A 21,315-nucleotide genomic window follows, 5' to 3' on the forward strand; every position below is an offset into this window, starting at 1 on the left:
TAACCTCCCCTCCCATAGCCTAACCCTAACCTCCCCTCCCATAGCCTAATCCTAACCTCCCCTCCCATAGCCTAACCCTAACCTCCCCTCCCATAGCCTAACCCTAACCTACCCTCCCATAGGCTAACGATAACCTCCCCTCCCATAGCCTAACCCTAACCTACCCTCCCATAGGCTAATCCTAAACCTGCACTGCCACAGCCTAACCTAACTCTACAGTCCCTGCAGAATGTCGACATTCCACATTTTGACTTTGTGAACATGGCGACATTCTGCATCTGACATCAGAACTGTCCACATCATGGATGTGGACATTTTAAATGTCGTCATTATGGCTACATTCCCCTAGTATGATACAACATATTGATGTTATCCATTAAAAGCAATTTTATATCTGTACGCTTGGAAATAATGCAGTTATTGTCCAATTTTTGTAGCAGGAGCTGATTCAGACCCACTCACTATGATGCGAACGCTCGTAGCTGGCCGATATTTGTAATCTGCGCATGCGTGTGCATCGCAATGCGCGTGCGCGAACCAGTGGGAGAGATCGGGATGCATTCGCTCGCTGCGTATAAACTGCCCAGTAGAGTGACTGACAGGAGAAGCCGTTTGTGGGTGGTGACAGGGGCTGGCCACTAGAAATGGGGAGTGGAGGTGCAAACGCAGGCGTGCCTGAGTGTCTCAATGCCGTTTCAGTGCATAATTAAAAGGCAGCGTCATAGTACACGTCACCTGGTGGGATTTCACTCTGAAGTGATCGCAGTGCTTACGGCTGGGTATAGGCAACCTTAAGCACTGCGATCGCATCCGATGGTGCTCGATGTACCAATGTTTTCATGCACTTCCAGAAGATGACGTGCGCAAGTGAGCGTCTTAAGAATGGCTGGTGGGCGTCTGCATACACTAAGTGATCGCACGCCAAGACATAGTGGGCGTGCTAATTCCTTGCCGTGCGATCGCCCGCCTTGCTGGCTTGCGCTGGATTTGCATACTCAGGGTGTGAGTGAACGCATCTAGCGAGTGGGTCTGAATCAGCTCCAAAGTTTGCAATACCTACAGTTGAATTCTATAAATATTTGCAGATTAGACATTGGCTCTATTCTTTTTCTTCTTATGTAGGAAGTCTTACATTTCTTCCTGAGAACATGGTAGCTAGAATGATGTTGCCTAATCGAAGAGCCGGAATCTCGTATTGGTATTTATTTAATATTATTAAAAATAAATCCAATAGATAAGACAATACCCGAAATCAAATGGGAATGAGAGCTAAACATAACTTTAGATGAGATGGAGTCATCTCAGTTGTTTAGATCAATACATAAAAATGTCTAGAAGTTGCTCCCATATAGAAAAATATATAAAATTATTCTATCGTACATATCTAACTCCAGATAGGAAACATACAATTTGTCCATCTCAGATAAATGTATGTTGGCGTTGTTTAATAGAAACGGGTATTATGCATATCTTTTGGAACTGTGTGAAAATCCATCCCTTGTGGTTAGAAGTACAGAGATTAATATATAAAGTTTTGGAATGTGATGTAAATACAACTTCTCAGATTGCTCTTTTACATATATACCCTTGGCATATCCATATACATTATAGATATATTCCAAGTTATATTTTTATAGCCACTAAAGCAGCAATAGCTCAACAGTGGAAGTAAGAAAACCCCCCTACAATTTCATTAATAATTAATAAGATAAACTATAGCTATTTGATGGAAACAATAGATAATTCTGAGAACTTGGAAGATTGGATAAAGAACATGGGGCAAATTGCAGATATATGTGGATCAGATAAGGGGCAGCATCGGAGGCGTTCTATGATAGTACCAGGGGCAGAACTCTGGGAGACAATGGAGGCGCCTGCCGCCGGGCTCCAGCTCTGAAGGGGCACTTGCTCCATTGTCCACAACATATTCACCCCACTTAGGGCTGTAACTATGTACCCAGAGTGTACTCTCACGGCCACCCAATACATGGGACCCCTTCCCGGCACCTGAGAAGCCACCATACACTACTGGAGAGCGCCATGTCAGACCATCCGCGGCTGCCTTTGTCTATCTATAGCTTGTCTGCATTACAGTGGCAGCTGCTGTGACGGGGGGGGCACCAAATTATATCTTGCCTCCGGGCGTCTGGGATGAATTTACGCCACTGGATAGTACTATAGTAATATTGTATAAATCTACTAATGTATAAAATAAATGCATTGAGATATAAAACGTCAAGGAATGTATACCTATATGTAATTTTTTTTTAGATAGGAGATTATTGTGAGACTTTGGAATTTTCTTTTTTTTCTTTTTCTTTTCTATAAATGTATTTCTAAGAAATAAAATAAATAATATATTTAACAAAAAAAAGTTAAATATTTGCAGCTGCAGTTTATTTATTAGATTAGCGTTTATTTAATTGGCCGCCCATGCTGTAATATCAGCAGTAATAGTTGGCATGGTGCCCGGTATGCCAGACTTTATAGCCCTAAAATTATCCAAGATTATGTTGACCAAATTATTATTGGCCATGTTAGAAGATGATTGTTATTGCCCATTGTGTGGTTTTACCTTTAGCATTTAGAATATTACATCATACTTTAGCGGTGGAGTACGGCATCCTGGCGGTCAGAATCCAGAGGGTCGGAATGCTGGCAGCAGAATTCCGACGTTGAAAATGCCAGTCACTTTCGGTAATTACTCTAATGTTAACCCCAGCCCTAACCCTAACTCAACCCTCCTGCAGTCTAACCCTAACTTTCCCCTTCGGCACCCTAATCTTCCCCTTCGGCACCCTAATCCTCCCCTCCCGCAGCCTAACTTTAACCCTAATAATTACCTGTCGGCATTTTGACCCCTGGGATCCCACAGCCAGTATAGTGGTGGGATTCTGACTGCATTCCATATTTTAGGTCACCTAATACAATAATACAGGAGATTCTACATGTTCACAAATTTTCTCTTGCCGCTATATATACTGTAGGACATGATCCAACCTATAGTAAAGGAGCTTTAATAGTCCCTTATTACTGTGTTATTACTCTCTCTGCTTACAGTTGAGGTAGTTTACAATATTCTGACCATTTCCACTTCTCAGTTTCCTTCACTTAAATCCTGCTACATACATTTAGTAATTCACTATTCATGGTCCCTGTTCTACATTACGGCTGAGTATCCACATTTGATCACTTCAACTCATTGCACAAATTCCAGTCTTTTATTAGGGTCTCCTGAGGAACCACCACAATCCAGTATTCTTCCATTTGTCTCTCTCTACCTAGTTTCTATTCCTTATTATGTAATTCAGAGTTCTGTCCGTAGTTCTCTTCTCCAACTGAACCCATTGACTAGGTAAAGACAAACAAAAGCTACCTATCTACACATATTAAGGGATGTAGTTATCAGACCGAAGGACGGCATGCCGCTGGTCTAAATCCAGACACTGAAAGTCCGACAAGGGACTTAAGATAGGCGTCGAAATGCAGATGCCTATCTAAATCCCGACGCAGGAATCCAGAAGGACGCCAGCCTGAATGAGATAAGTCCGGGGCGCCCTTAGCTGTTAGCCACGGGGGAGGTTAGGGTTAGGCACCCCTAGTGGGGAGGGTTAGGCACCACTGGGGGGGGGTTAAGGTTAGCCACTAAGGGGAGGGTTAGGTTTAGGCACGAACGGGGGAGACTTCGGTTTAGTCACTAATGGGGAGAATTAGGGTGCGGGGTGGGGAGGGTTAGGGTAAGGCTACTAGAAGGGAGGGCTAGGGGGAGAAGGGTAAGTAAACTGTCGGGATACCGACCATTGGGATATATTTTGACAGGAGGCATCCCAACAGCCGGCATTACATACCAATTCCATTATTATTTCCCATCTGTTGACACATTTAAGGCCATACACAGTGATTGATAAAAGTGAACGATATGAATGATAATGATATCGTTCAACGATATATCGTTCGCATCGTCCATTGTGTATGCTCTGAACGATTGGCGATGCGCGCTCCCACGGGACAATAACGATATCCCCCGTCAACTGAACGTACAGCTCAATCTGGGGATATCATTAGCGATGCTATGCCCTGACATCGTTCGTCGTGGCTGACGTCGCCACCCCCGCCGAGCCCGCCACATCCAATATCGCTCATCACACACATCGTCTAGTGTGTATGAGCCATTAGTATTATTTGTCCAAAAGGAAGACAATGTACAATAGCCATACGGATGCTGTAATTTGCTAATTGGTTATCTAATCCAAAACTCTTGGAGATGCAAGACATAACACATGAACGATCAGCAGAGTTATCTTTTACAATATGGAAGGGAAAGTGATGCTAACTACAAATATATTGACAATCATAATAATAATAATAGTATCCCTATACTATACAAAGCAAAGCACAATTAACTGCATTTATGAGCGGTCTCAATGTTAGATTACTTTTTGTATATATTTTTGGAATAAACTAGATAGTTGTGACTGTTGAAAAGTAAGGTGTAAAAGAGCAAATTTGCAAACACGCACAGCAGCCAATCAGCAAATAGTTCTCAAAGTCCTACAAGCAGGTTGGAAAATTGAAGCAGACATCTGGTTGGCTGGAGTGTTTTTTTTTGTAAATTTGCAGTTTTGCACATTGTTAGTAAATAGCACTTTTAGAGAAATAAAATAAAACTGGTAAAGCTGAGGAGGTCTTCAAAGACAGATGAGGAACATGGCTATTTGTTTTTTCGTTTTCATCATTGCTGTGATTCGATAGAGCATTTCTGGACAGTTCTTACTGCTTCATTAATTTAGACTTTTCTGTTTTTATACCCCAAACAATAATTGATCTAGCTGCATTATGTTTTAAATGAATCATGAGAGAAATGAGACCCTTGTGATGTGTCTCTTTGGTAGATTTGTATGTTTTTTTTTTATGACTGAGGGGCCTATTCATCAACACTAAATTTACGATTTTAAGGACATTTTCCTTAAATAATGTTATTTTAGTATTCATGTAGCCACTTAGCACAGGAGATATCACTGATATCTCCTTCCGTATGGGTCGTAATGCGTATGCGCAAAACGGTCATTGCGATCAGAATTCGTGCACTCGTAAAACAGGGAGGGGCTGCTAATTTGATTGACAGAATGTACCGTTTGTGGGTGGTAACAGGGGAAGGTGCTTGAAAACGGGGGAGTGGAGATCCGAACGCAGGCGTGCCTAACGGACTGCTCACAGTGATAGCGGGAAGAAAATCCTACCACAAGCACTGCGAGCAGTTCAGATGCCTTTCGATGTTCACAATTAATCTAATAAATACCGGAGATGACGTTTGATGCGAACGGCAAAGGGGCGTCTTTACAAAATAGTGAGCGCATTTTTTGGACACTCACTCAGACATAGAGGCGTCAACACACCGCAAAGAGCGAACGCTCAATTTAAATATCCGGCCCCTTTTTTAGAACGAGCGTCCGCAAATAGCGTCCGGCTCTGAATCAGGCCCTGTGTTCTCCCAGCAGAACACAATAAAGATTAGAAAAAAAAAACTTTTTTTTTTTCTAATCTGTACTGTGGTCTGCTAGGAGACCATGTGACAGACCAGCAGGACGGAGCCGGAGGCTGCTGCGCGGACAGGTAAGTGCTGAAGGGGGGGGGAGGTGAGCGGAGGGGGGGACACAAACTTACCGCATGTGTAGGCAGTGCTGCGCATGCGCTGGGTTAACTAATTTAACAGCGCATGTGTAGCACTGTTTCCAGCTGCTGTAAGTTAGTGTAGACAGGGGTAACTATCTATTTCCCTAAAAGCTGTCATCGCAAAAATGACAGCATTTCAGAATAGATAGTTATAGGGAGAAGGAATGATGAATTCCTCTGGTAATTAGGTAGAACTCCATGCGAGTTCTAAACCTAATTACCTCCAGAGAAAGTTTAGTAATGATGAATAGGCCCCTGAGGCTGAAATGCACCCAGAAGTGACTGCCTTCCTGCATACAAGTCAAAAGGCGTCCTACAGCTTTGGCCTGTTTCTCAACATCTAGATGGGCATGCAAGTACAAAAATCATATCATTTGCGTCAGTACCAAACACTCAGCAGGTCACTGATTGCTGGCCTTCCCAATCAGAATCCTCGACAGAACCCAGCTGGGCTCAGTCTCAGGGGCGTCAAAACGATTTTATGCAATAAAATTGTTCCAACGCATGCCCCCTTCTTCCTCCCTCCCTCCCACTTATCTGTGAGCAGGGACTGGAGCGGGGGCCGCGGGCAGTCAGGGGCTGTGCTTTACAGCAACTGGCTGCACAGCCCCTGCAATGCATGGAGGAGGAGGTACACCTCCTACTCTGTGAAATGCAGGGGCCGTCCAGCCGATTGCTGTAAAGCACAGCCCGATTGCCCGCTGCCCTTCTAATGTTTGGGAGGAAAACGAGCCGCCCCCCTTGCCCCCCCTGTTCTGACGCCTATGCTTAGGCTAGAAATGACTAACCTTCAGCACTGTCGACTCATGCAGGGAATCACCTATCACTCAACGACTATAAAAGCCAGCTCAGTGCATTTCTCCAGAGCCTGAATATCAATTGTATTTACATAAATGCTCCTGCTCCAGAACTATACTTTCTAGTAGAGTTTGCTTCCAGTGTTGTTTGAACTACAATGGTCGGTCTCCTCGACAATAACACATCCATTTCTGCATTTCCATCAGCTGTGTTTCCAGGCAGAGTTCCCTGTTGCTTTCATGATGGGAACCAACTACACTGTGTACCTCTCATTGTACACTACGCACTGTTCCCACAGTGCCAACACATCTATGCTTCTCATTGCACACTACACGCTGTTCCCACAGTGCCAACACATCTGTGCCTCTCATTGTACACTACGCACTGTTCCCACAGTGCCAACACATCTGTGCCTCTCATTGCACATTACGCGCTGTTCCCACAGTGCCAACTCATCTGTGCCTCTCATTGCACACTACGCGCTGTTCCCACAGTGCCAACACATCTGTGCCTCTCATTGCACATTACGCGCTGTTCCCACAGTGCCAACACATTTGTGCTTCTCATTGCACACTACGCGCTGTTCCCACAGTGCCAACACATCTGTGCTTCCCATTGCATACTATGCGCTGTTCCCACAGTGCCAACACATCTGTGCCTCTCATTGCACATTACGCACTGTTCCCACAGTGCCAACACATTTGTGCTTCTCATTGCACACTACGCGCTGTTCCCACAGTGCCAACACATCTGTGCCTCTCATTGCACATTACGCGCTGTTCCCACAGTGCCAACTCATCTGTGCCTCTCATTGCACACTACGCGCTGTTCCCACAGTGCCAACACATCTGTGCCTCTCATTGCACACTACGCGCTGTTCCCACAGTGCCAACACATCTGTGCCTCTCATTGCACATTACGAGCTGTTCCCACAGTGCCAACACATTTGTGCTTCTCATTGCACACTACGCGCTGTTCCCACAGTGCCAACACATCTGTACTTCTCATTGCATACTATGCGCTGTTCCCACAGTGCCAACCCATCTGTGCTTCTCATTGCACACTACACGCTGTTCCCACAGTGCCAACACATCTGTGCCTCTCATTGCACACTACGCGCTGTTCCCACAGTGCCAACACATCTGTGCCTCTCATTGCACATTACGCGCTGTTCCCACAGTGCCAACACATTTGTGCTTCTCATTGCACACTACGCGCTGTTCCCACAGTGCCAACACATCTGTGCTTCCCATTGCATACTATGCGCTGTTCCCACAGTGCCAACACATCTGTGCCTCTCATTGCACATTACGCACTGTTCCCACAGTGCCAACACATTTGTGCTTCTCATTGCACACTACGCGCTGTTCCCACAGTGCCAACACATCTGTGCTTCTCATTGCACACTACGCACTGTTCCCACAGTGCCAACTCATCTGTGCCTCTCATTGCACACTACGCGCTGTTCCCACAGTGCCAACACATCTGTGCTTCTCATTGCACACTACGCACTGTTCCCACAGTGCCAACACATCTGTGCTTTTCATTGCACACTACGCGCTGTTCCCACAGTGCCAACACATCTGTGCTTCTCATTGCACACTACGCACTGTTCCCACAGTGCCAACACATCTGTGCTTCTCATTGCACACTACGCACTGTTCCCACAGTGCCAACCCATCTGTGCTTCTCATTGCACACTACGCGCTGTTCCCACAGTGCCAACACATCTGTGCTTCTCATTGCACACTACGCACTGTTCCCACAGTGCCAACACATCTGTGCTTCTCATTGCACACTACGCACTGTTCCCACAGTGCCAACACATCTGTGCTTCTCATTGCACACTACACACTGTTCCCACAGTGCCAACTCATCTTTGCTTCTCATTGCACACTATGCACTGTTCCCACAGTGCCAACTCATCTGTGCTTCTCATTGCACACTACGCGCTGTTCCCACAGTGCCAACACATCTGTGCTTCTCATTGCACACTACACGCTGTTCCCACAGTGCCAACTCATCTGTGCCTCTCATTGCACACTACACGTGAAAGACGTGGTTCACAGGCATATCGCCTGTACACACTGGCCGACGGCCAGAAAATATATTGGCCGATCAATTGTTCGGCCAATATATCGGCCAGTGTGTACCCAGCATAAGGGGCATAATTATCACAATCCGTATCTCAGATGTGGAAGGTATGTGATTAATTTGCCCAAAATCGCAGTGCAATATTTGAATATATTGCAAGGATGGCTCTGACCTGGCTCTCCGGCACACAGGAGTAGCACTTTTTACCCTCCCCCTCCGCGACCCTCTTACCTTACTTCCCAGCGGTCTGGAGGCAGGGAGGGTGGTTGGGGTGCGCTGCTCCATTCTGGTCGACCCGGCAGTGTACGCTTGGAGATTATGTCAAGCCAATCGGTACGCATGCGGCGCGACCTGGGTCATGATGACCCGGGTCGCGCCGTTTACACTGCAGGGTGCCACGGGAACAACCCGTGCTCAACTCAGCCGAGTCGGATCCCCAGGTCACTGGACTCGGGTTGAGGCATTTACACCGTCAAAGATCCCGATGGAATGATGCGTGTTCACGTGCATCAACCCGGGATTTTTAAATCGGTTTAAAAGGGGTATAAAAAGATGTGATAATTAGGGCTTGGAGGAGATTTTTGCTAATCATCCTACAATTGCCCTTAAGATTTTTTTTTTTTAAATCTGTTTATTGAACAGCAAAAAGAAAATCTACATCATACATTTCAAGAATTAAATACAATATGACATTTGAATATTAAACTGTGCTGCTTCGTGAAATGAGGGAAACATAGAATTGCTGTTACAAATTTTTTATTTTTTAGACTATAAAGTGTTGGAGAATATAAGAAATCCTTCAATAACAACTGGAAAAAAAAAACAATAAATCCCGCAGAGCAGATATAAATTGAAAACATTTCAACTTGCACATAGAATAAGTGCGGATAGATACACTAAAATACTGGAACAACAGTGACTATATGCAATATGTAAATATAACATAATGTAATATACCATATCATAGAACTCGCAATGCATAACCTACTAAGGCCCGTATTCAATTAGACACGACAAGTCAGAATCAGGATCGCCGATTGCGACTTTTCGCCAGGCGGAAACTTATCTCCATATTCAATTGCAAACACTTTTCGCATATGCGAAAACACCATGCAATGTAATAGGCGAAAAACATTCACCTCTGAATAGGTGGAGAAAAAAAGTGCTAAATCGTTATATTGGGGTGCATAGGTGAGGAAACCACTCAGCACCCTGGGACAGCCCCCCAAAGGATAACTGCATAAAAAAAACTTAAAAAAAAAATGAGGAACACCCCAAAAAAGCACTTTGAAAATGGGGGTGAAAAAGTGCAAAGTGGGAGTACAAACTTAAACAGTAGTGAAATAGGCTTTTGGGGGGTCTGCAAGTATGGGTGAGGTGTTTTTTTGATTGCAGGTACAATTGTTTACTTCAGCGACTTTAAACCATGCTTGCACCCATTTTCAAGTACCCCAATTTTGATAGGACTACTTATTTTCTCCAAAAAAACCTGCTTAATGCTATTCTTCACCACTTGTGCAAAGACACTAATTAGAAGATATTGACACACCTTAAGTACCCCAAAAAGCTTTACTAGGGCTAATCGGGGGCTTGTACCTTGATCCCCAATTTTATTGCATCTTTTAGGGGGTGTCAGGCTGATTTCCCCAATTCTGACAGCACTTTTCGCCTGTTTTGCATTCGCCGGGTTGCTTTTTCTCAGCTTTTGGAATTGAATACGGCGAATCGCGGGGACGCGCACAATAAGTTTCCGCGGCTAAAATACGCTATGTAGGTGAAAAGTCCGGCATGCGAAAAAGTATCGAGAGTACGTAACTAATTGAATACAGACCTATATTATATATCTTACATGACCCGCGTCGCTACGGAAATCTATGAAAAGAAGGGGGAATAACCCTGATAATCCAAACAAAATAGATAGAAAAACATAGAAAGGAAGACGGGGGATTATCTTAAGTGATCTGTCGTAGTAGGAACCACTCTGTGTGTTTAAAGACCCTCCAAATATTAGTCTGGCTTTTGGCAGATAAACACTCTATATAAGGTTCCCATATTTTAGAAGACACTAATACTCCTTTTTCAATATTAAGAACAGCCATACGTCTCTAACAATAAAGCACATCCAGCATTGCAACTTTCCATTCATTTAATGTAGGTGCAGATCGTAAAATCCAACGTTTGAGGATTAATTGCTTGGCTACTGTTACCATAACCCTCAGAGAAGGCTTCCACATATCTAAAGATAATTCTGGCTCCCATACAGAGAAGTCAGCAAAGATGAAAGCAGAAGCATTCTAAGATGGTTTAAGTTTTAGCGAGGAGTTTAGATAGTACAACATTTTATTATAGAATTTACTAACCTTCCCACAATACCATAGATTATGAGAAAGAGAAGCATTTGAACAATTACACTTGATACAGTTCCCCGTAGCAAGTAGCACAAAATTTTTCCTATGAGCGGGAGATATATAAGTACGGTTTAGTACTCTAAGCTGAATCTCTTGTAATCGTTCTGATTTAAGATAGGGTAAAACAACCTCCAAATTTGCATTAATCGACTCAAAATCAGGTAACTCGGCTATTTCTGTGTGCCATGCCTGTGAGATGGCAGACCAAGCTTGTGAGGTCAAAACAACTAAATGACCATAAAGATGGCGTATTCTAAATTTAGTCAAGCGACATAAAGAGAGAACGTGAGAGAGAGTATCTGGGGTATCTGAGATCCACAAGGGGTTATCTAGTGATTGAACATTGGCCCTGATTCAGAGCCGGACGCTATTTGCGCTCGCTCGTTCAGAAAAAAGGGGTGGCTATTCAAATGAACCATTCGCTCTTTGCGGTCTGTTCACGCCTCTAGGTCTGAACGAGCGAACAAAACTTGCGGTCGTTTTTTGGAAAACTACGCCCCCTGGCCGCTCGCATCCTACGTCATGTCCGCTATTTATTAGATTAATCGAGTACATCGACCAGCGTATGAACTGCTAGCTATTCTTGTGGTTGGTTTTTCCTACCACAATCTTGCGAGCAGTTCTGACTATAAAATAACCCAGTGACGTGGTCAATGACGCTGCTGTATTAATTATGCACACCCGTAAAACGCCCGTTTTGACCTTTAAGCACGCCTGCGTTCTGATCTCCACTCCCCGTTTTCAAGCACCTTCCCTTGTTACCACCCACATACGCCTCCTCATGTCACTCAAAATAGCAGGCATTTGCTATTTAGCGAACAAACGATTTTCGGCCGCACTGACTGGTTCGCGCATCCGTATTACGATCCGTACGCATGCGCAGTTGTGCAAACATCGCTCGGAAAGAACGAGCGGCCGCTTACGAGCGGCTCTGAATCAGGCCCATAGTGACATGAACAGGGGAGACCATGTTTGTCTTGTAGCTGTATAAATGTGAATATAGTGCCCCCGGGTACAATACATCTTTGACAGACGTAATACCCTTTTGGCTCCAGTATCTGTAAAAGGGATTGCTAAGAGAGGGAAGAAAGGTTGGATTACCCCATAAAGGTATATAAGGAGACGAAAAGGGATTTTTCTTTAAGTGTGTAGTAACTTTTGACCATGCGTTACAGGTATCCCAGTCAACTGCCCTTTAGATTTAAGGGATACTAAAATAATCTGAAAAGGGTGTGAAAGCACCCGTTTTCACAATATTTTAGTAAAAATAATATTGATAAATATACCCGTAAGAATTATACAGTTTGTATAAACCGGCAGCTATAGGAATATAATTTAGTGCATCATGTTAATTTGTCCCTTGTGCCACTTTGGAGATACCTAACAAATGTTTTATATAAGGGCAGACTAGATGGGCCAAGTGGTTCTTATCTGCCGTCAAATTCTATGTTTCTATATAAAGATTATTTTTTTAAAATACTTGGTAAAGGGGAGAGGACAGGACTGCATACCCTAAATGTAAACATAATAAGAGGTACTACCATGCTGATACTTGTAGTGTCATGCAGAAAAAGAAAATGAATGTGCATACTCTAAGCACCAAGAATACTGATAATAATCAAAACATTAATAATAAACTCTAAAGGTGCATACACACACAATTTTTTTAACGATTATTGATAACGATATCGTTTATTGTTCAGTCGTTGAAAAAATTGCTCACTTTCTGAGTTAAAACGATAAACGATTATCGTTCATGCGTGTTCACGTTTGTAGTTTGTAGTTCAGTCAGACTGACCAACTGAATGATTTTCATTAAGGGAATATGCAAAAATCGTTTGTAGTTCAAACAAATCGTTCATTACACTTTAAAAAATTTGACAGATAATCTGACATAAAATCATTGGTAACAAAATCGCTGTGTGTGTATGCACCTTAACAATTAAATACTTGGAACATCAGAACTCTGTGGCCATTACCCCTAATTGTACACCCCCTTTGGTATGTCTATTTAATTGCCTGCATAGTTATGAACAGGCAGTTGCATTGCCAGAACATTTTGAAGAGGCCCCCTGCCAAAATGCTTCAAGAGAGACTCCTTTATCCCCATCAGTTGTTTATTTTCTGCCCCATAGTGGTATCCTAGTTCCTTTTTTGAACTATACTAGTCCCCTATTTACTGTTATGAACCATAGTAGTTAGATAGTAGTAATAACAGCGCTCCGCAGGGAATATGTATATGTATGAGAGCAGCTTGGCATGCGAGTAGTCCTAGCTCGCAATACTATAATCATAGATGCAAAAGGGTTATGCCAAGCGTTACACCTGCTAATGATTATGAGCTGATGGTAATTATCACAAGTCACAAGGCAGTAAATAAGATGTAGTACTTTACTATACAAAAAACATGCAGAATGTACACAATTGTATCCGCATCAATGTGATGCTGACTCTTAAAATGCAGATAATGGCAACAATGACTGGCGACTGGGTGGGTATTGATGTGAGGATGGGCTGATGATATAGTAAATATGGTGTAACAGTCTCTGTTGATGGTAAGTCCGTGACTTCGTTTGTGCTATGTTAAGAGATACGGCGTCCCGTGATCTCTTAGAAGGTCAGAGGTTGTGTGTACTGCAAAGTCCAAATAGCAGTGGAAACTGAATGTAGTGCGATAACCGTTGCCCGGGATATCTTCAGGCTGGAAGGGGGACGTGTGGCGCGTGATTGGTAGCTGTCCCAAACCTGCTATCCACGCGGGGGATCTAGATTGACAGTGTGCCTCTGTGGGAAGCCGTATGCCAATCGATCCCGCTGTGTGGATGTGCGGAGGTGTGGGGAGGAAGCAACTACCAGCTCGGGTGTAGGAACCTGTTGCCGGGTGCTCCCTCCACTCAGGGGAAACTTACCTGATCTGACACTCAAGATTCGTCCTCCCACCTCCTTGCTGCCTTTGCGATGCAGTCCTGTGTGCCGTCTTCATCCACGTGGGACTCCTGATGTCCGTGCCGCCGCTCTGTTTACTGTTGGTTTCCTGTTGACTGGGTGGATGTCAGATGGGAATAATCAGCCAAGGATGTCCAATGCGTTTCAGCCTTGTATGGCCTTTGTCAAGGATTCCAACGCGTTTCAGCCTTGTATGGCCTTTTTCAAGGACCCAACGCGTTTCAGCCTTGTTTGGCCTTTGTCAAGGACCCAACGCGTTTCAGCCTTGTATGACCTTTGTCAAGGATATGATACTATGAACCATAGTAGTGCCCTATTTAATGTTATGAACCATACTAGTGCCCTATTTAATGTTATGAACCATACTAGTGCCCTATTTAATGTTATGAACTATAATAGTGCCCTATTTAATGTTATGAACTATAGTAGTGCCCTATTTAATGTTATGAACCATACTAGTGCCCTAGTTAATGTTATACCCCATAGTAGTACCCTAGTTCCTTTTATGTACTATAATAGTGCCCTATTTAATGTTATGAACTATAGTAGTGCCCTATTTAATGTTATGAGCCATAGTAGTGCCCTAGTTTAATTTACACCCCATAGTAGCGTCTTAGTTCATATTATATCCACAGTGCCCCAATTCATATTATGCCACTGTATAGTGTCGCCAGTTAACAATATGTCACACTGTAGGGCTGCCAGTGTTCATCATGCTATATGTTGCCCCCAGTTCAGATTATTGTATACTGAAGTGCCCCCAGTTCATATTATGCCACATTACTCACTACCCCAACCAGCTGTTTTTTTTTTCACAAAGGCTGCAATCAAGGTAGTGCGAGAGATGGATCATATCGGTTTAAGCTTTATTGAGCGGGAGAGACATAGACCATCACTAATATGATTGCTGATGAGTCCCTCCTTCCTAGGCCAGGCAATGGGCCAGGCGCAATTGCTTCTGGGGGAATTCTGGGATCTTGGAAGTCAACTATGTGACCTTAATCCAGAGTCCTCTAAGCTTCTGGGTCTCATAGCAGTACCCCCTGAAAGCACAACATTTATCTTTTTTTGTGACCTGCATGAACCGCATTTTTGCAAATGCCCTAAGTGTACTCACCCGACGTTTGTCCTTGACCCCTATCCCCATGATTTGCCTCTCCAAGTCGCAAGTAAAAAATGTGACTGAATCAACAGCCTCACTGGGTCAATTGATATCTTTTATTGGGCGTCTTAACTAATTGGTGCCTGACAGAGCAATTGAATTGTTGCTCTGTTCGGGTAGAGACATTTCCATCTAGCCGCAGGTATAGACATTTCTGCTCGCAGCCTCCCAGGGTGGCGAGCAGAAATGTGCTTTAAGTGGGCACTTTTTTGCCCCCACTTTAGACGGGTTTAGTTGCTTTGAGTGGCTAAATCCGTAACTCATGCGCAAAATATTCAGTAAACATTACCCTGGGTGTACACAAAAATGCGCTTTTGCGTATGGGGTCACTGGTATTAGAAATGGCAAAGTGACTGGGAGGTGGCCTGAAGTGAACGCAAAAAAATCTATTGCATGGGGGTGTTATGGGAGTGTCGTGGGCGCAACATTGAAAGCGGCTGAGTTCTCAGACGCAGAGCTGCAGCCACAGAGGCCCATGTTCAGATGGAGACACTGCATCTGCATTAGGGCAGGTGCAAGTATCGATGGTGCATGCGATGTTGGAGAGTCTTCAGTCGCCGACGGTGTTACCTCGTGCAGCGACGCTGAAGGAGGGCATCTTAGTGTGTGCATATTCAGGTGAATGCTAGAACACGAGGGGAAGGCTGAAACTAACATTTGCATGTTATTGCCACTTGGATCCACAAAAACATGCAGCTGTGGTGACGACTGCGTGCATCTTTGAATCAGGGCCTTTGAGTAGTGTTTCGTTGTGCCTGCAATGTGAATAAGAGGTAAAGGGCGGAATTCAATTGATTATTCCCCCCTTCGCACCCGACGGAGCTATTCTATTGTTGCTCCTGTCAGGTGCGATCAGCTGCTAGCGCTCAATTTCAGCTCGCAGCCCCAGAGGGGTGCGGGCTGAAATCGGCGAAAAGTGTCCTGTTTGGGCGCCCAAACGGCACTTTTCGCGATCGCGCCCAGCACTTTGGTCGCGGTTAGCCGTTTTACGCGGCAAAACCCGACCACTTTGGGTGCGATCAGCGTGAAACGCTGGCCCAATTGAATAGCGGCCCGCGATCTCCTGTCACTTTAGACGGGAGATGCGGGCCGCGAAATCAATTGAATTCCGCCCAAAGAGTCAATTTTAAGAAAAGATGGTACACTACTCCTCTAAGGGAGTCTAAGTTACGCTAGGCATCTCGCGCCGTATTACGTATAAAAACGCTAGGTGTATGAGGACGCATCTGTATGACATATTCGCTGATTCTCCCTGAATGTCAGGGAGACACCAAGCATAGCGGGTGATCTCCCTGACTCCCTGAACCTGGACACAACACAGTGATGATGTCATCACTCTCCGCCCACTATGGAGGAAACACTGGGGAGAGAAATAAAGAGGATGCATGTTATAAGATGATGGTTGCCTCTATCCAGCACACTTATGGCTAGATGAGTGGCAGTGTGTACAAGGATGTATGATCAATTATGGATATGTGCTCAAAGCAGTATACTGACTTACTGGAGATGTGTGCTCTGTTATAGTGCGTGTTTGTTGCATTATATAGCGTGTGTGCTTCACAGGGTCAGGACCCCTTTCCCTGCACCGAGCTACACAGCCATTTCTAGCTGCTGCCTGAATGCATTGTGATGTCACAATGCAGGTCACAGCCCTATATAAACGATGCCCAGCTACTGGCAGCCATTTTGTGCTTACATTTAGTCCTACATTGATACTCTCTGAGTGGTTCCTGCTTTATTTAAGCAACTTTGGATAATGACTACAGATATGGACTTTGGATTACATCTTACAATAAGGTCCGGAACAGCTACATCTTCAAAAAAAGAATCTGGATAACAGCTTCAGGTAAGGACTATATAACAAATTTTGGCCTGTCACCCTTTCCACTTCAGACATCTCCCTCCATTGTATCTGCAGTTTTTAATTTAGAAACAATGTATAAAGAAAAATTATTCATCTGATATGATGCTACATGACTTAAGACGGGGACACACTTGTCCAATCCTCCGAGGATCCAAATCCAGACCAGACTGTTGACGCAATCTTACTGGAGACCTGGACGCAGATTCAACACCCAATATAGTCCTACACACTAGTTTAATTTGGCATCAGGTCTAAGATCTGCATCTACTGAAACAATCTACTGAAAGTATTGTGTCACCGTACACACTCTTCAATCTTTGGAAGACCAGCTGCCACTCACAGGTAAGGGCGTAGCTACAGTAGGCGCAGAGTGCAGCTGCTACAGGGCCCAGGCTGCCTTTGGGGCCTGGCCTTCTCCCTGTACAGAGTACACTGCCATCTCCAGAACCCAGGCTTTTCTATTCTCACCAGAGTGCAGATGCAGGGCATCTGCTGTCACTGACCGGCCCGCCTCTGTCTCTCCTGACTGACTGATTTATTACTGAATCATAGCCTTCTTATATAACACTTTATATCATAAAAATTATATACATTTTTACTAAATATATTTTTTGTTTATAATACTTTCTATATGCTAATCACCATTCATTTAATCCTGTATGTCATCTAAGTAGGCAGAGAGTGCAAATATTATAACATTCACAATCAAAATGGATAAACTTCAGAACAATTTGCACGGAGGGGGGGGAGGCACTTTGGAAATTTTGCTATGGGGCCTCACGGGTGCTGAGAGGGGGAGAGAGCCAGGGCCGGTGCAAGATTTTAAGGCGCCCATATGCAAAGGTTCACTATGCCGCCCCTGCCTCCCCCAAACCATCCACCCAGCCCCTCACATCATACTTGCCTACACTTCCGGAAGTCAGGGGAAGCTCACGATTTTTCGGGTGGACCCCAGCACCCCCGGAAGTGTAGGTAGATCTCCCGCAGCCTGCCCACTTCCTAGTGAAGCGGGCAGGCTGGGGAGATTTAATGGGGAATTTGCAGGTCTGCAATGAAGGGGCGGGGTTAAACGACGGGATTTGCAACATTTAGCCCCGCCCCTCTCCGCAGACCCGCAAACCATTAGCTTGTCCGGGAAAGAACCTAATAATGGCAACAATCCGACCCTCCCCCCCCCCCCCCCCCCCCGAACCCGGCTGCTCCCAGAAAACACTTATACAAGGTCGGTAAGTATGCCTCACATCAGGGGTTAAAGTGGGCTGGAACTGCTTCTATTTGGAGTCGGAACCAGTTCCGCCTCCTCTGACCCACCTTAGCTCGGCGCCGCAGGGAGGCTCCATTTGCTGGGCGCCTGCTGAGATTTTGTTACCAGCGGGTGCCCTGCTCTGTCCCCGCAGTGCCAGCCGGAGGCTCCGCTCTCCCCACGGGCACTATGGGAGAGACGTCATGACGTCTCTACCATAGTTCAGAGGACTCGGAGCAGCCAGGCGGGCTGGAGGCACGCAGGAGCGGGGCTTAAGGTAAGTATTGTTTTTTTTTTTTTGTAAGTGCCACTATTGGGGGTATAACTTCTAGGGGCACTACTACTTGGGGCATTACTCTTGGGGCACTACTACTGGGGGCATTACTATAGGGGGCATTACTACTGGAGGCATTACTACAAGGGGTACCACTCCTGTGGGCACTGCATAAGGGTCACCACTCCTGGGGGCACTGCATAAGGAGCACTACCACTACCATGGGCTCTGCATAAAGGGCACCACTACTGGAGGCATTACTACAAGGGGTACCACTCCTGGGGGCACTGCATAAGGGTCACCACTCCTGGGGGCACTGCATAAGGAGCACTACCACTACCATGGGCTCTGCATAAAGGGCACCACTACTGGGGCCACTGCATAAGGGGCACTACCACTACTGGGGCCACTGCATAAGGGGCACTACCACTACTGGGGCCACTGCATAAGGGGCACTACCACTACTGGGGGCACTGAATAAGAGGCACCACTACTGGGGATACTGCATCAGGGGCCCCACTACAATGGGTATTTCATTTGCATAAGGGGCACTACTGCTGTGGGCATTATGTGTAAGGGGCACTACTGCTGTGGGCATTGTATAAGGGGAACTACTACTGTGGGCATTGTGTATAAGGGTCACAAATGTGGGCATTGTGTAAAAGGGTCACTATTGTGTGACCACGCCCCTTTTCTTTTGAGACCACGCCCTTTTTTGGAGCACGCTGTCCCTTTTTTCTTTAAGTGCCGAGGGGGGGGGGGGGAGGGAGGGAGTATACCACTTCTCAAGGACCACTGTAAGCACTGCCTCACATACATATCTATTCTAGTTCCCTAATAATACAGACTGCATCTGTGAAAAAATGTCTATGCAGACTTAAAGATAAATAGATATGAGATAGATAGATAGATAGATAGATAGATAGATAGATAGATAGATAGATAGATAGATAGATAGATAGATAGGTGCAGCAGCAGGGAGGGAGTGGCACAGATGTGTTTGCAAAACATAGCAAATAAAAGTAAATTGCAGGTGTCATTTTACATTTCTGACACAGGCACATGGCACTAAACCTACACACGCCTGTGCAACAATATTTCCCCGTTTTCCCCTTCCTCTTTTTCACATGGCACTTACCACCAGTGTGTCACTCTTCAGTATGAAGCTGCAGCTCTCATCCCAGCACAGGTTCCTCGTCTCAGTCTGTCTCTTCTAGGGGGCGGAGCTACTCTGTGCCTGGCTGGGAGTGAGGGGATGGGAGGAAACAGCAGGGGACAGGAGCTGTGCTATCCGATGCCGGACTGTCTGTGTGAATAGTGACAGCGCAGCCTGAGCTGTGACTAGCTAGACAGAAAGCAGAGGAGAGCAGTGACTGCACCTGCTAATACCCTTTTCCGGTAGCATGATGTAGATGAAGGATGTTTATATTTATGGTAGTAGGCGGATTCAGCGGCGCCCACTAGTGTCCGGCATCCCCAGGCAACTGCCTAAAGCTGCCTCAGGGCTATTTCACACTTGCTGGTTTCGCCCGGCCCGCAAAAAAACAGGCAGAAGCTGGCTGGTTTTTTCAGGAACTCAGTGCCTTTTACATGCTGCGGCTTTGAGCCGTTTTTAATGTTTTGTTTTTTTTAATTTATCTTCTGGGCATGTGCAAGCAGCAGCATCTGCTGTACAAGCCGGCCGGTGTGTGTAAGGAAACATTGGGCCTGATTCAGAGCCACTCGCGAGCGGCTGTCCGCTCGCAAGTGGGTCGATGTTATGCACTGAGCATGCGCACGACGGAGGGAGCTCCGTCGTGCGCATGCGCCAGACGCGACGAGCGAAGGAAAGTCCTTCGCTCGTTGTGTCCGATCAAAGGGGGCGTGCTGTCAATGTTGATTGACAGCACGCCCCCTTTGGTGGGCGTGCTGGGGGCGTGCCTCCCTGACGGGGGCGTTCCCACGGGAACGCCTCCCGTCAGAAGCCGGCCCACTGACATCACTAGTGATGTCAGTGGGAGTGATTTTGGGTCTGATAGAGCCAAAATCACTCCGGAGCTTGCGGTTGAAAACCTCAACCGCAGGCTCCGGCTCGCAATTTCGATGGTCGCGATGGTCTCGACCATCGCGGCCATCACAAAGCACGCTCGTATAGCCTGTGGGTGGTGACCCACAGCTATACGAGCGTCCAGGAGGACGCTCCATGAAAATGGAGCCCGGCCCTCATTCAGAGCGTGCGCTCTGCTCAGAGCGTACGGCTCTGAATGAGGGCCTTTGTTTCCTATACTCCACTGGCTTGCAGGGACGGCACAGGCACGGCACAGCAGCCATCCTTTTCAGTGGATAATCCCGGCTGTAACACGGCGACCGTGCCGTGCCCGTGCCATGTGAAAGGACCCACCCGCTTCCATCCACCACTAAATTTCACACCCGGCAAAAAAATGCACAAATTTTTGCCGGCCGGTGAAAACCGGCAAGTGTGAAATAGCTTTAAGGGTAGCGCCGGCCTCACTTTCTCCCCGGTAGTGGATAGATCCCCTTCCGTTTCTGTACCATGATGTCATTAGTTACTGTCCAACGTCATTCCCTACCATCCACATGGGCACAGTGGGGGAATGGGGGAATATAATCTTGTGACGAGCGAAGCGAGCCACCGAGCCCGAAGCGTGACTGCGAGGGGACAACTGTGTTCTTTAGGTGGACCGTATGGTCAGGAAACCGCACTTCCTCCCTCACTGCATGTCACTTCCAGGTACAGAAACAGAAGGGGATTTATACACAACCCTTTCTCCAGCCACTCCCTCCTACCTGTCAGCAGACCAGCACACGTTGCTGTGTGCTGGGCTGCAGTGAGAGACAGCTGTCTCTCCTCTG

Source organism: Taudactylus pleione, unplaced genomic scaffold (genome assembly GCF_031769625.1).
Source record: "Taudactylus pleione unplaced genomic scaffold, aTauple2 ptg000206l, whole genome shotgun sequence".
In the NCBI taxonomy this organism is placed as follows: Eukaryota; Metazoa; Chordata; class Amphibia; order Anura; family Myobatrachidae; genus Taudactylus; species Taudactylus pleione.